Genomic DNA, 14,119 nt, shown 5'->3' with positions numbered 1-14,119 from the left:
GCTTTTTGGTAATTAGAATGCTGCTAAATGGCGCTGCGCATCACACGTGTATTATGGCTACCAGTGAAGGGGTTAATTAGGTAGCTTGTAGGGAGCTTGCAGGGTTAATTTTAGTTTTAGTGTAGAGATCAGCCTCCCACCTGAAACATCAGACACCCTGATCCCTCCCAAACAGCTCTCTTCCCTCCCCCACCCCACAATTGTCCCCGCCAACTCTGCCAGTACTAAAATATAAGGTATATTTAGGCTTTTTTTTTTTTTAAACATATTTACATATGCTGATGTGTAGGACCCCCCCTTAGCCCCCAACCTGACTGATCCCCCACCAAACAGCTCTCTAACTCTCCCCCTCTGCCTTAATGGGAGCCATTTTTTTTTTTTTTTTAAATTTTCCCATTTTCTGTAGTGTAGCTCCCCTCCCCACCAAAGACCAACCCCCCACCCCCTCCTAGATACCGTCGATTGTTTTTTTAAAAACATTAAAATACCCCTTTCTCCCATTTATAAAACCAAAACTTTTCTATAATGTAGCGGTTCCCACCCACTGCGCACCCCCATCGGCCCTGCCCCCAATCCCGCCCTCCTCTACATTACCCGGCCCATCGATGGCCACCTCCCAAGTCGGCTCACACCCACCAACGATACCGCCCATCGATGTCCGGTGCAGAGAGGGCCACAGAGTGGCTCTCTCTGCATCGGATAGCCAAGGGGTGTTATTGCAGGATGCCTCGATATCGAGGCATCCTGCAATAACCGGAAAGCGGCTGGAAGCGAGCAGGATCGCTTCCAGCCGATTTAAACCCCTAATGTCGTACAGGGTACGTCGCTGGTCTTTTAAGACCAAGTTGTGTGCGACGTACCCTGTACGACTTGCGTCGTTAAGGGGTTAAAGGGACGAAACACCAACTTTTTCTTTCCTGATTCAAATAGAGCAAAAAATATTAAACAGCTTTCCAATATACTTCTATTATCAAATTTGCTGAATAAAAACAAAAAACAACTTTTATACAGGTAGATTACGAGTTTTGCGTTACGGCTTTCAACGCTGAAAAAATGGCAATTATGAGTCATGTCGGTATAGCTATACCGCAAGCATTTTTTAGCCTGTAACGCAACGTCCATTCCGCACTCAAAAAAATTACGTTTTTGCGTGGGATTTTCATAGCACTGGTATTACAGGTTGTGTGGTGAGGCTAAAATGCTTGCGTTACAGCCTATACCGACACGATCCATACCGCCATCTGAGACCAATAGTTATGAGTTTTGTAATCTAATAGCCCTATATAAAATTACCCCCTAGCCTACAATAAACTACCAATAGCCCTTAAAATGGCCTTTTGTAGGGTATTGCCCTAAGTTAAACAGCTCTTTTACCTGTAAAAAAAATACAAAGTCCCCCAAGCAGTAAAACCCACCACCCAACCAACCCACCAAAATAAAAAAACCTAAGATACCCATTACCAAGCTTCAATGCAAGGTAACCGTTTCAGAATGTGAATAGAACACATAACTTTACATCATATAACATTACTTGACCATATATTAATGACATCTGACTTATTAAGTCCATAGCAAACTGCGATGAGATATCCATTTCCTAAAACCTATGTGGCTTTAAGTAGGAGCTTCTTGTTCAAGCAGGTAGAGATTTCCTAGGGGCCTATTTAAGAAACAGCGGCTGCTGCTGCCTCCGATCCACTCTGCTTCAGTTCCGGCTGAAACGGAAGTTAAGAAGCAGCGGTCCTAAGACCGCTGTTCCTTAATTCGTCCGCCACCTCTGAGGTGGCGGACAGCAATATTATCGTGGCTGATTGACACCCCCTGCTAGCGGCCGATTGGGCGCAAATCTGCCGGGGGTGGTATTGCACCAGCAGTTCACAAGAACTGCTGGTGCAATGATAAATGCCGACAACGTATCCTGTCAGCATTTATCGATGCGCGGCGGACATGATCCGCTATATTGTATCATGTCCGTCCGCACATTAATAAATGGATCCCAAAGTCTCCACTAAACTCTCCATTGAAAATACAATGGTTTTAGTTAAAGTTCACTTTTTATTACATTGACACCCCATTACTAGTTTTTGTGCTTATACCGTTGTACAATGTGAAATGACAATAGCAATTTACATTTGTGAAATTAACCTTTTCTTTTCTTTTTTTTTTTTTTTTTTTATTTATTTCTTTATTGAAAACATTGTATAAAATATACAAAAAGATAGGAGAATAAGCAAAGCAACACACACATAAAAATGAAAATATCATCTAGTTACTATTATCATCTAGTTACTATTATCATCTAGTTACTATTATCATCTAGTTACTATTATCATCTACTTACTATTATCATCTAGTTACTATTATCATCTAGTTACTATTATCATCTACTTACTATTATCATCTAGTTACTATTATCATCTACTTACTATTATCATCTAGATACTATTATCATCTACTTACTATTATCATCTACTTACTATTATCATCTAGTTACTATTATCATCTAGTTACTATTATCATCTACTTACTATTATCATCTAGATACTATTATCATCTACTTACTATTATCATCTACTTACTATTATCATCTAGTTACTATTATCATCTAGTTACTATTATCATCTACTTACTATTATCATCTACTTACTATTATCATCTACTTACTATTATCATCTACTTACTATTATCATCTAGATACTATTATCATCTACTTACTATTATCATCTAGATACTATTATCATCTACTTACTATTATCATCTAGTTACTATTATCATCTACTTACTATTATCATCTAGATACTATTATCATCTACTTACTATTATCATCTAGATACTATTATCATCTACTTACTATTATCATCTAGTTACTATTATCATCTAGTTACTATTATCATCTACTTACTATTATCATCTAGATACTATTATCATCTACTTACTATTATCATCTACTTACTATTATCATCTAGTTACTATTATCATCTAGTTACTATTATCATCTAGTTACTATTATCATCTACTTACTATTATCATCTAGTTACTATTATCATCTAGTTACTATTATCATCTACTTACTATTATCATCTAGATACTATTATCATCTACTTACTATTATCATCTAGTTACTATTATCATCTACTTACTATTATCATCTAGATACTATTATCATCTACTTACTATTATCATCTAGTTACTATTATCATCTAGTTACTATTATCATCTACTTACTATTATCATCTAGATACTATTATCATCTAGTTACTATTATCATCTACTTACTATTATCATCTAGATACTATTATCATCTACTTACTATTATCATCTAGATACTATTATCATCTAGATACTATTATCATCTACTTACTATTATCATCTAGATACTATTATCATCTACTTACTATTATCATCTAGTTACTATTATCATCTAGATACTATTATCATCTAGTTACTATTATCATCTACTTACTATTATCATCTAGATACTATTATCATCTACTTACTATTATCATCTAGTTACTATTATCATCTACTTACTATTATCATCTAGTTACTATTATCATCTACTTACTATTATCATCTAGGTACTATTATCATCTACTTACTATTATCATCTAGTTACTATTATCATCTACTTACTATTATCATCTAGTTACTATTATCATCTAGTTACTATTATCATCTACTTACTATTATCATCTACTTACTATTATCATCTACTTACTATTATCATCTAGTTACTATTATCATCTACTTACTATTATCATCTAGTTACTATTATCATCTACTTACTATTATCATCTACTTACTATTATCATCTACTTACTATTATCATCTAGTTACTATTATCATCTACTTACTATTATCATCTAGTTACTATTATCATCTACTTACTATTATCATCTAGTTACTATTATCATCTAGATACTATTATCATCTAGTTACTATTATCATCTACTTACTATTATCATCTAGATACTATTATCATCTACTTACTATTATCATCTAGTTACTATTATCATCTACTTACTATTATCATCTAGTTACTATTATCATCTACTTACTATTATCATCTAGGTACTATTATCATCTACTTACTATTATCATCTAGTTACTATTATCATCTAGTTACTATTATCATCTAGTTACTATTATCATCTACTTACTATTATCATCTACTTACTATTATCATCTACTTACTATTATCATCTAGTTACTATTATCATCTACTTACTATTATCATCTAGATACTATTATCATCTACTTACTATTATCATCTACTTACTATTATCATCTACTTACTATTATCATCTAGATACTATTATCATCTACTTACTATTATCATCTAGTTACTATTATCATCTACTTACTATTATCATCTAGTTACTATTATCATCTACTTACTATTATCATCTAGATACTATTATCATCTACTTACTATTATCATCTACTTACTATTATCATCTAGATACTATTATCATCTAGATACTATTATCATCTACTTACTATTATCATCTAGTTACTATTATCATCTACTTACTATTATCATCTAGTTACTATTATCATCTACTTACTATTATCATCTAGATACTATTATCATCTACTTACTATTATCATCTAGTTACTATTATCATCTACTTACTATTATCATCTAGATACTATTATCATCTACTTACTATTATCATCTAGATACTATTATCATCTAGATACTATTATCATCTAGATACTATTATCATCTACTTACTATTATCATCTACTTACTATTATCATCTACTTACTATTATCATCTAGATACTATTATCATCTACTTACTATTATCATCTAGATACTATTATCATCTAGTTACTATTATCATCTACTTACTATTATCATCTAGATACTATTATCATCTACTTACTATTATCATCTAGATACTATTATCATCTAGTTACTATTATCATCTACTTACTATTATCATCTAGATACTATTATCATCTACTTACTATTATCATCTAGATACTATTATCATCTAGTTACTATTATCATCTACTTACTATTATCATCTAGATACTATTATCATCTACTTACTATTATCATCTAGATACTATTATCATCTAGTTACTATTATCATCTAGTTACTATTATCATCTAGTTACTATTATCATCTAGATACTATTACAACCATTAATTGGCTAACCATCACAAGCTTATAATATCCCAATATTCTCCCTTCTTTCACTTCACTCTCCTTCCAATAAAAGTCCAGCATTCTTCAATCAACTACTAGTTAACTTCATACTGTTATCTTATTATTTTAAGTACATATAGAGCCTGTCCGAAATGAACCTTTTCACTTCCTAAAGAATAACAAAACTTGTAAATGAATGAGATGGACATTATGGGTATAGAGTACATGTGTGTAGAATGCTATTTTATATGCATTATACTGAAAATTGTTCATAATACATTTTATAAACTTTGTTTATTGTAAAAAAGGTGTTTTTTAATTTGACAAGGTTTTAGTCTAGAAACAAGATTAACGGTACGGGATATTAATATCTTGCATAAAAAATGGCAGCAATGGCAAGTTTCCAATGTACAATATTTAGCTTTTAGACATTTCTCACACAGTAAAAAGTACATTTATGCTTACCTGATAAATTAATTTCTTTTACGATATGACGAGTCCACGGATTTCATCCTTACTTGTGGGATATTAACCTCCTTCTAACAGGAAGTGGCAAAGAGCACCACAGCAGAGCTGTATATATAGCCCCTCCCTTCCCCTCCACCCTCAGTCATTCGGCCGAAGGTATAGGAAGAGAAAAGGAAAGGCTAAAAGGTGCAGAGGTGACTGAAGTTTACAAAAAATATAAAGAAAAACTGTCTTAAAAAGAACAGGGTGGGCCGTGGACTCGTCATATCGTAAAATAAATTAATTTATCAGGAAAGCATAAATTTACTTTTCTTTTACAAAGATATGACGAGTCCACGGATTTCCTCCTTACCTGTGGGAAACCAATACCAAAGCAAAAGGACACGGATGAAAGGGAGGGACAAGACAAGAACCTAAACAGAAGGCACCACTGCTTGAAGAACCTTTCTCCCAAAAATAGCCTCAGACGAAGCAAAAGTATCAAATTTGTAAAATATGGAAAAAGTGTGAAGGGACGACCAAGTCGTAGCCTTACAAATCTGTTCAACAGATGCATTGTTTTTAAAAGCCCATGTGGAAGCCACAGCCCTAGTAGAATGGGCCGTAATTCTTTATGGAGGCTGCTGTCCAGCAGTCTCATATACCAGGCGGATGATACTTCTCAGCCAAAAAGAAAGAGAGGTAGCCGTAGCTTTCTGACCCCTATGCTTTCCAGAATAAACAATGAATAATGAAGATGATTGACGGAAATCCTTAGTTGCCTGTAAGTAAAACTTTAAGGCACGGACCACATCCAAATTATGCAACATACGCTCCTTCTTAGAAGAAGGGTTAGGACACAAGGAAGGAACAACAATTTCCTGATTAATATTCTTATTTGAAACAACCTTAGGAAGGAATCCAGGTTTGGTACGTAACACCACCTTATCAGAATGAAAAATGAGATAAGGAGAATCACACTGTAGCGCTGAAAGCTCAGAAACTCTTCGAGCAGAAGAAATTGCAACTAAAAACAGAACTTTCCAAGATAACAATTTGATATCTATGGAATGCATGGGTTCAAACGGAACCCCTTGAAGAACTCGAAGAACTAAATTCAAACTCCATGGAGGAGTAATGGGTCTAAATACAGGCTTAATTCTAGATAGAGCCTGTCAAAAAGACTGAACATCTGGCACATTTGCCAAGCTAGCAATTTAAATATATGTCGATATTATTGTGTGAGATGTCTATCCCCAATCTTATTTGAACAGTGCAAGTATATTTAGCAAATTGAAGTATATATTTAAATATGCTATAACTATGTGGACTCTAGTGGTAGAATGTGCACCTACACTTTTTTGTTTTTTTCAATTAATCATTGCTGGTCACCTTGGTAGCACTTCCACAATGTGTGTGCTAGGTTGCAAATAGTCTTTTTGTGGTGTGCTTAACCAAAAAAACCCTTTGTTGTATCTTTTAGATTAGTGAGCTGACCAAACCCTCCTTTTGGTTAATGCACACCACCCAGTTCAGGTGTGTTCCAGTTTAACTACTGTGTCATATATATATAGCTAAGGAACTCTGCATAGACATAATTTGCTGCAGTGTGGATACTGATTAGCATAGGACCAGTCTGATTTGGGACACCTTGTAAGTGGTAGACTGGCTTAGCAGAATATGATCATATTGTGTAACTAAGATCCAATTTTTTTTTTTAAAGCATATTTTTCTGATAATATTCTTTGCAATTTAAATATATGTCGATATTATTGTGTGAGATGTCTATCCCCAATCTTATTTGAACAGTGCAAGTATATTTAGCAAATTGAAGTATATATTTAAATATGCTATAACTATGTGGACTCTAGTGGTAGAATGTGCACCTACACTTTTTTGTTTTTTTCAATTAATCATTGCTGGTCACCTTGGTAGCACTTCCACAATGTGTGTGCTAGGTTGCAAATAGTCTTTTTGTGGTGTGCTTAACCAAAAAAACCCTTTGTTGTAACATTTGCCAAACGTTTGTGAAACAGAATTGACAACGCTGAAATTTGTCCCTTTAAGGAACTTGCTGATAACCCTTTCTCCAATCCTTCTTGGAGAAAAGACAGAATCCTAGGAATCCTAACTTTACTCCATGAATAACCCTTGGATTCACACCAATAAAGATATTTACGCCATATCTTATGATAGATTTTTCTAGTGACAGGCTTTCTAGCCTGTATCAAAGTATTGATGACCGAATCAGAGAATCCTCGCTTCGATAAAATCAAGCGTTCAATCTCCACACAGTCAGCTGCAGAGAAATTAGATTTGGATGTTGAAAAAAGGACCTTGAATGAGAAGGTCCTGTCTCAATGGAAGTTTCCACGGTGGCAGAGAGGACATGTCCACTAGATCCGCAAACCAAGTCCTGCGTGGCCACGCAGACGCTATCAGGATCACTGAAGCTCTCTCCTGTTTGATTCGAACAATCACGCGTGGGAGAAGAGGAAACGGTGGAAACACATAAGCTAGGCTGAACAACCAAAGCATCTATCAGTTCGGCCTGAGGATCCCTTGACCAGGATCCGTATCTTGGAAGCTTGGCATTCTGTCGAGATGCCATCATATCCAATTCCGGTCTGCCCCATCTGAGAATCAATGAGGCAAATACCTCCGGGTGAAGTTCCCACTCCCCCGGATGAAAAGTCTGTCGACTTAGAAAATCCACTTCCCAGTTCTCTACTCCTGGGATGTAGATTGCTGACAAATGACAAGAGTGAGATTATCTTGGATACTTCTATCATCTCTAAGGAACTCCTTGTTCCCCCCCTGATGATTGATATATGCCACAGTCGTGATGTTGTCCGACTGGAATCTGATGAATTTGGCTGAAGCCAACTCAGGCCACGCCTGAAGTGCATTGAATATTGCTCTCAGTTCCAGAAAATTGATTGGAAGCAGAGACTCCACCTGAGTCCAAACACCCTGAGCCTTCAGGGAGTTCCAAACTGCACCCCAGCCCAGAAGGCTGGCATCCGTTGTCACTATCACCCACGAGGGTCTGTGGAAACAAGTGTCCTGGGACAGATGATCCAGCGACAACCACCAAAGAAGAGAGTTTCTGGTCTCTTGATCCAGATTTATCTGAGGAAATAAATCCACATAATCCCAATTCCACTGTCCAAGCATGCACAGTTGCAGTGGTCTTAGATGAAAGCGAGCAAACAGAACAATGTCCATTGCCGCTACCATTAATCCAATTACCTCCATACACTGAGCCACTGATGGCTGAAGAATGGACTGAAGTGCTCGGCAAGTATTTAGAATCTTTGATTTTCTGACCTCTGTCAGAAATATTTTCATGGCTACCGAGTCTATCAGAGTTCCCAAGAAAGGAACCCTTGTCTGTGGAACTAGTGAACTCTTCTCTATGTTCACCTTCCAACCGTGAGTTCTCAGGAAAGACAACACTATGTCCATGTGAGATTATGTCAGTTAATAAGTTGACGCCTGAATTAGAATATCGTCCAGATAAGGCGCCACTGCTATGCCTCACGGTCTGAGAACCACCAAAAGAGACCCTAGAACCTTTGTGAAGATTCTGGGTGCTGTGGCCAACCCGAAGGGAAGAGCCACAAACTGATAATGTTTGTCCAGGAAGGCAAACCTTAGAAACTAATGATGATCCTTGTGGATAGGAATATGAAGGTAAGCATCCTTCAAGTCCATGGTAGTCATATATTGACCCTCCTGGGTCATTGGTAAAATTGTTCGTATAGTCTCCATCTTGAACGATGGGACTCTGAGAAATTTGTTTAGACACTTGAGGTCTAAGATGGGTCTGAAAGTACCCTCTTTTTTGGGAACCACAAATAAATTTGAGTAAAACCACTGTCCTTGTTCTGATTTTGGAACTGGACAAATTACTCCCATGGTAACAAGGTCTTTTACTCAGCGTAAGAACGCCTCTCTTTTTATCTGGTCGGCAGATAATCTTGAAAGATGAAACCTCCCTCTTGGGAGAAAATCCTTGAAATCCAACTGATAACCGGGGGTCACTATTTCTAGTGCCCAGGGGTCCTGAACATCTCTTGCCCAAGCCTGGGCAAAGAAAGAAAGTCTGCCCCCTACTAGATCCGGTCCCGGATTGGGGGCCACCCCTTCATGCTGTCTTAGTAGCAGCTGTAGCGGGCTTCTTAGATTGTTTACCTTTATTCCAATTTTGGTTGGGTCTCCAGACTGACTTAGATTGGGTAAAATTCCCTTCCTGCTTTGTGGAGGAAGAGGAAGTAGGTCCTCCCTTAAAATTCCGAAAGGAACGAAAATTATTCTGTTTACCCCTCATCTTAACAGACTTATCGTGAGGTAGGGCATGGCCTTTACCTCCTGTAATTTAAGAAATGATTTCCTTCAATTCTGGCCCAAAAAGGGTCTTACCTTTAAAGGGAATAGCTAAAAGCTTATGTTTTGATGACACATCAGCAGACCAAGATTTGAGCCACAACGCTCTACGCGCTAAAATAGCAATTCCGCATTTTTCGCCGCTAATTTAGCAATTTGGAAAGCGGCATCAGCAATAAAAGAATTAGCTAACTTGAGAGCCTTAATTCTATCCAAAATGTCATCTAACGGAGTCTCAAACTTCAGGGACTCTTCCAGAGCTTCAAACCAAAAAGCTGCTGCAGTAGTTACTGGAACAATGCAAGCAGTAGGTTGTAAAAGAAAACCATGATTAATAAACAATTTCTTTAGGAGACCCTCTAATTTTTTATCCATAGGGTCTTTGAAAGCACAACGGTCATCAATGGGTATAGTTGTACGCTTAGCCAGGGTATATATAGCTCCCTCCACCTTAGGGACCGTTTGCCACAAGTCCCGAATGGTGTCCGATATGGGAAACATTTTCTTAAAAGTAGGAGGGGGAGAAAATGGTATATCTGGTCTATCCAATTCCTTCTTAATAATTTCCGAAATTCTTTTAGGAACCAGAAAAACATAAGTATAAGTAGGCACTTCTAAATATTTGTCCATCTTACACAATTTCTCTGGTGGTATCATAATAGGATCACAATCATCCAGAGTCGATAAGACCTCCCGAAGCAACAGACGGAGGTGTTCAAGCTTAAATTTAAAGGACATAACGTCCGAATCTGTCTGAGGTAACACATTCCCTGAGTCTGAAATTTCTCCCTCAGACAGCAATTCCCTGACCCCCAACTCAGAACACTGTGAGGGTACATCGGAAATAGCAAATAAAGCATCAGAGGATTCAGTATTCACATTAATACCTGACCTACTGCGTTTACCCTGCATCACTGGTAATTTAGATAATACCTCTGTAAGGGTAGTTGGCATAAATGCAGCCATCTCCTGCAGAGTATATGAATTAGACGCACTAGAGGTACTTGGCGTTGCATGTGTGGGCGTTAAAGGTTGGGACACTTGGGGAGAATTGGATGGCATAACCTGATTCTCTTCAGATTGAGAATTATGCTTAGGCACACTATCTTGACCTAAAATATGGTCTTTACAATGTAAGGCCCTTTCAGTACAAGAGGTACACAATGTAAGAGGGGGTTCCAAAATAGCTTCTAAACACATAGAACAATGAGAATCCTCAATGTCAGACATGTTGAACAGACTAATAATAGCCACAAAAGTTGTTTAAACACTTTATTTATTGTTTTAAATAAAACTTTGAAAAACGTGTACTGCGTCTTTAAGAAAGAAAAAGTGAACAATTTTTCCAAAACTGCTTAAATAACGTTAATTTGTTACCAAAATTCACTAAAACTAATTGGTATATCCAAAAAATATTGCACCCTATGGGGGGTAGTAATCAAGCCGTCTACTTTTCTGCCAATACGCCCGCCTAAGCTTGCCTACCTTCGCCGCCGCGGACCTTGAATACGTTCGCCTAAGTTATCAAATAAAGCTGTCAAAAAGCTGCGGGCGATGAGCAGCGGACTGTGAGAGTTATCACTCATCCAATCTCGCTGCTCTTCGGCTTTTTCCCAGCTTTATTGCTAGCCTGTCACTAAGCACTCACACTAAACTACACTGTTCTATCCCCTATACCGGCGCCCCCGGAGCCTCCCGCAACTCAATAAAGTTACTAACCCCTAAACCGCCGCTCCTAGACCCTGCCGCAAGTCTTATAAATGTATTAACCCCTAAACCGCCGCTCCTAGACCCCGCCGCAACTCTGATAAATGTATTAACCCCTAAACCGCCGCTCCCGGACACCGCTGCCACCTACAGTATACCTAGTAACCCCTATCCTGCCCCCCCTATACCGTCGCCCTCTATAATAAAATTATTAACCCCTATCCTGCTGATCCCGCACCTCGCCGCAACTAAATAAATAGTTTAACCCCTAAACCGCCGCTCCCTGAACCCGCCGCAACCTATATTAAACCTATTAACCCCTATCCTGCCCCCCTACACCGTCGTCACCTATAATAAATTTATTAACCCCTATCCTGCCCCCCACTACACCGCCGCCACCTATAATACATTTATTAACCCCTATCCTGCCCCCCACTACACCGCCGCCACTGTAATAAAATTATTAACCCCTAAATCTAACCCTAACCCTAACGCCCCCCTAACTTAAATATTAATTAAATAAATCTAAATAATATTTATCTTATTAACTAAGTTAATCCTATTTAAAACTAAATACTTACCTATAAAATAAACCCTAATATAGCTACAATATAAATAATAATTATATTGTAGCTATCTTAGGATTTATATTTATTTTACAGGTAACTTTGTATTTATTTTAGATAGTTAGAATACTTATTAAATAGTTATTAACTATTTAATAACTACCTAGCTAAAAGAAATACAAAATTACCTGTAAAATAAATCCTAACCTAAGTTACAATTAAACCTAACACTACACTATCATTAAATTAATTAAATAAACTACCTACAAATAACTACAATTAAATACAATTACATAAACTAACTAAAGTACAAAAAATAAAAAAAGCTAAGTTACAAAAAATAAAAAAATAAGTTACCAACATTTAAAAAATATTACAACAATTTTAAGCTACTTACACCTAATCTAAGCCCCCTAATAAAATAACAAACCCCCCCAAAATAAAAAAATGCCCTACCCTATTCTAAATTAAATAAAGTTCAAAGCTCTTTTACCTTACCTGCCCTTAAAAGGGCCATTTGTGGGGGCATGCCCTTAAAAGGGCCATTTGTGGGGGCATGCCCCACAAATGGCCCTTTTAAGGGCTGGTAAGGTAAAAGAGCTTTGAAATTTATTTAATTTAGAATAGGGTAGGGCATTTTTTTATTTTGGGGGGGTTTGTTATTTTATTAGGGGGCTTAGATTAGGTGTAAGTAGCTTAAAATTGTTGTAATCATTTTTAAATATTTGTAACTTATTTTTTTATTTTTTGTAACTTAGCTTTTTTTATTTTTTGTACTTTAGTTAGTTTATGTAATTGTATTTAATTGTAGTTATTTGTAGGTAGTTTATTTAATTAATTTAATGATAGTGTAGTGTTAGGTTTAATTGTAACTTAGGTTAGGATTTATTTTACAGGTAATTTTGTATTTCTTTTAGCTAGGTAGTTATTAAATAGTTAATAACTATTTAATAACTATTCTAACTAGCTAAAATAAATACAAAGTTACCTGTAAAATAAATATAAATCCTAAGATAGCTACAATATAATTATTATTTATATTGTAGCTATATTAGGGTTTATTTTACAGGTAAGTGTTTAGTTTTAAATAGGAATAATTTATTAAAGTATAGTGTAGTGTTAGGTGTAATTGTAACTTAGGTTAGTTTTTATTTTACAGGTAAATTTCTCTTTATTTTAACTAGGTAGCTATTAAATAGTTAATAACTATTTAATAGCTATTGTACCTAGTTAAAATAAATTGAAAGTTGCCTGTAAAATAAAAATAAATCCTAACATAGCTAGAATATAATTATTATTTATATTGTAGCTATATTAGGGTTTATTTTAAAGGTAAGTGTTTAGTTTTAAATAGGATTAATTTAGTTAATAATAGAAATATTATTTAGATTTATTTAATTAATATTTAAGTTAGGGGGGCGTTAGGGTTATTGTTAGACTTAGGTTTAGGGGTTAATAATTTTATTACAGTGGCGGCGGAGTAGTGGGGGGCAGGATAGGGGTTAATAAATGTATTATAGATGGCGACGGTGTAGGGGGGGCAGATTAGGGGTTAATAAATTTAATATAGGTTGCGGTGGGCTCCGGGAGCGGCGGTTTAGGGGTTAATATGTATAGAGTAGCTTGCGGTGGGCTCCGGGAGCGGCGGTTTAGGGGTTAATACATTTAATATAGGTTGCGGCGGGTTCAGGGAGCGGCGGTTTAGGGGTTAATACATTTATTATAGTTGCGGTGGGCTCCGGGAGCGGCGGTTTAGGGGTTAATACATTTATTATAGTTGCGGCGGGCTCCGGGAGCGGCGGTTTAGGGGGTAATAACTTTATTTAGTTGCGGCGGTGTAGGGGGGACA

Source organism: Bombina bombina, chromosome 8 (genome assembly GCF_027579735.1).
Source record: "Bombina bombina isolate aBomBom1 chromosome 8, aBomBom1.pri, whole genome shotgun sequence".
Lineage (NCBI taxonomy): Eukaryota > Metazoa > Chordata > Amphibia > Anura > Bombinatoridae > Bombina > Bombina bombina.
Note: the sequence above shows the minus strand (reverse complement) of the source record.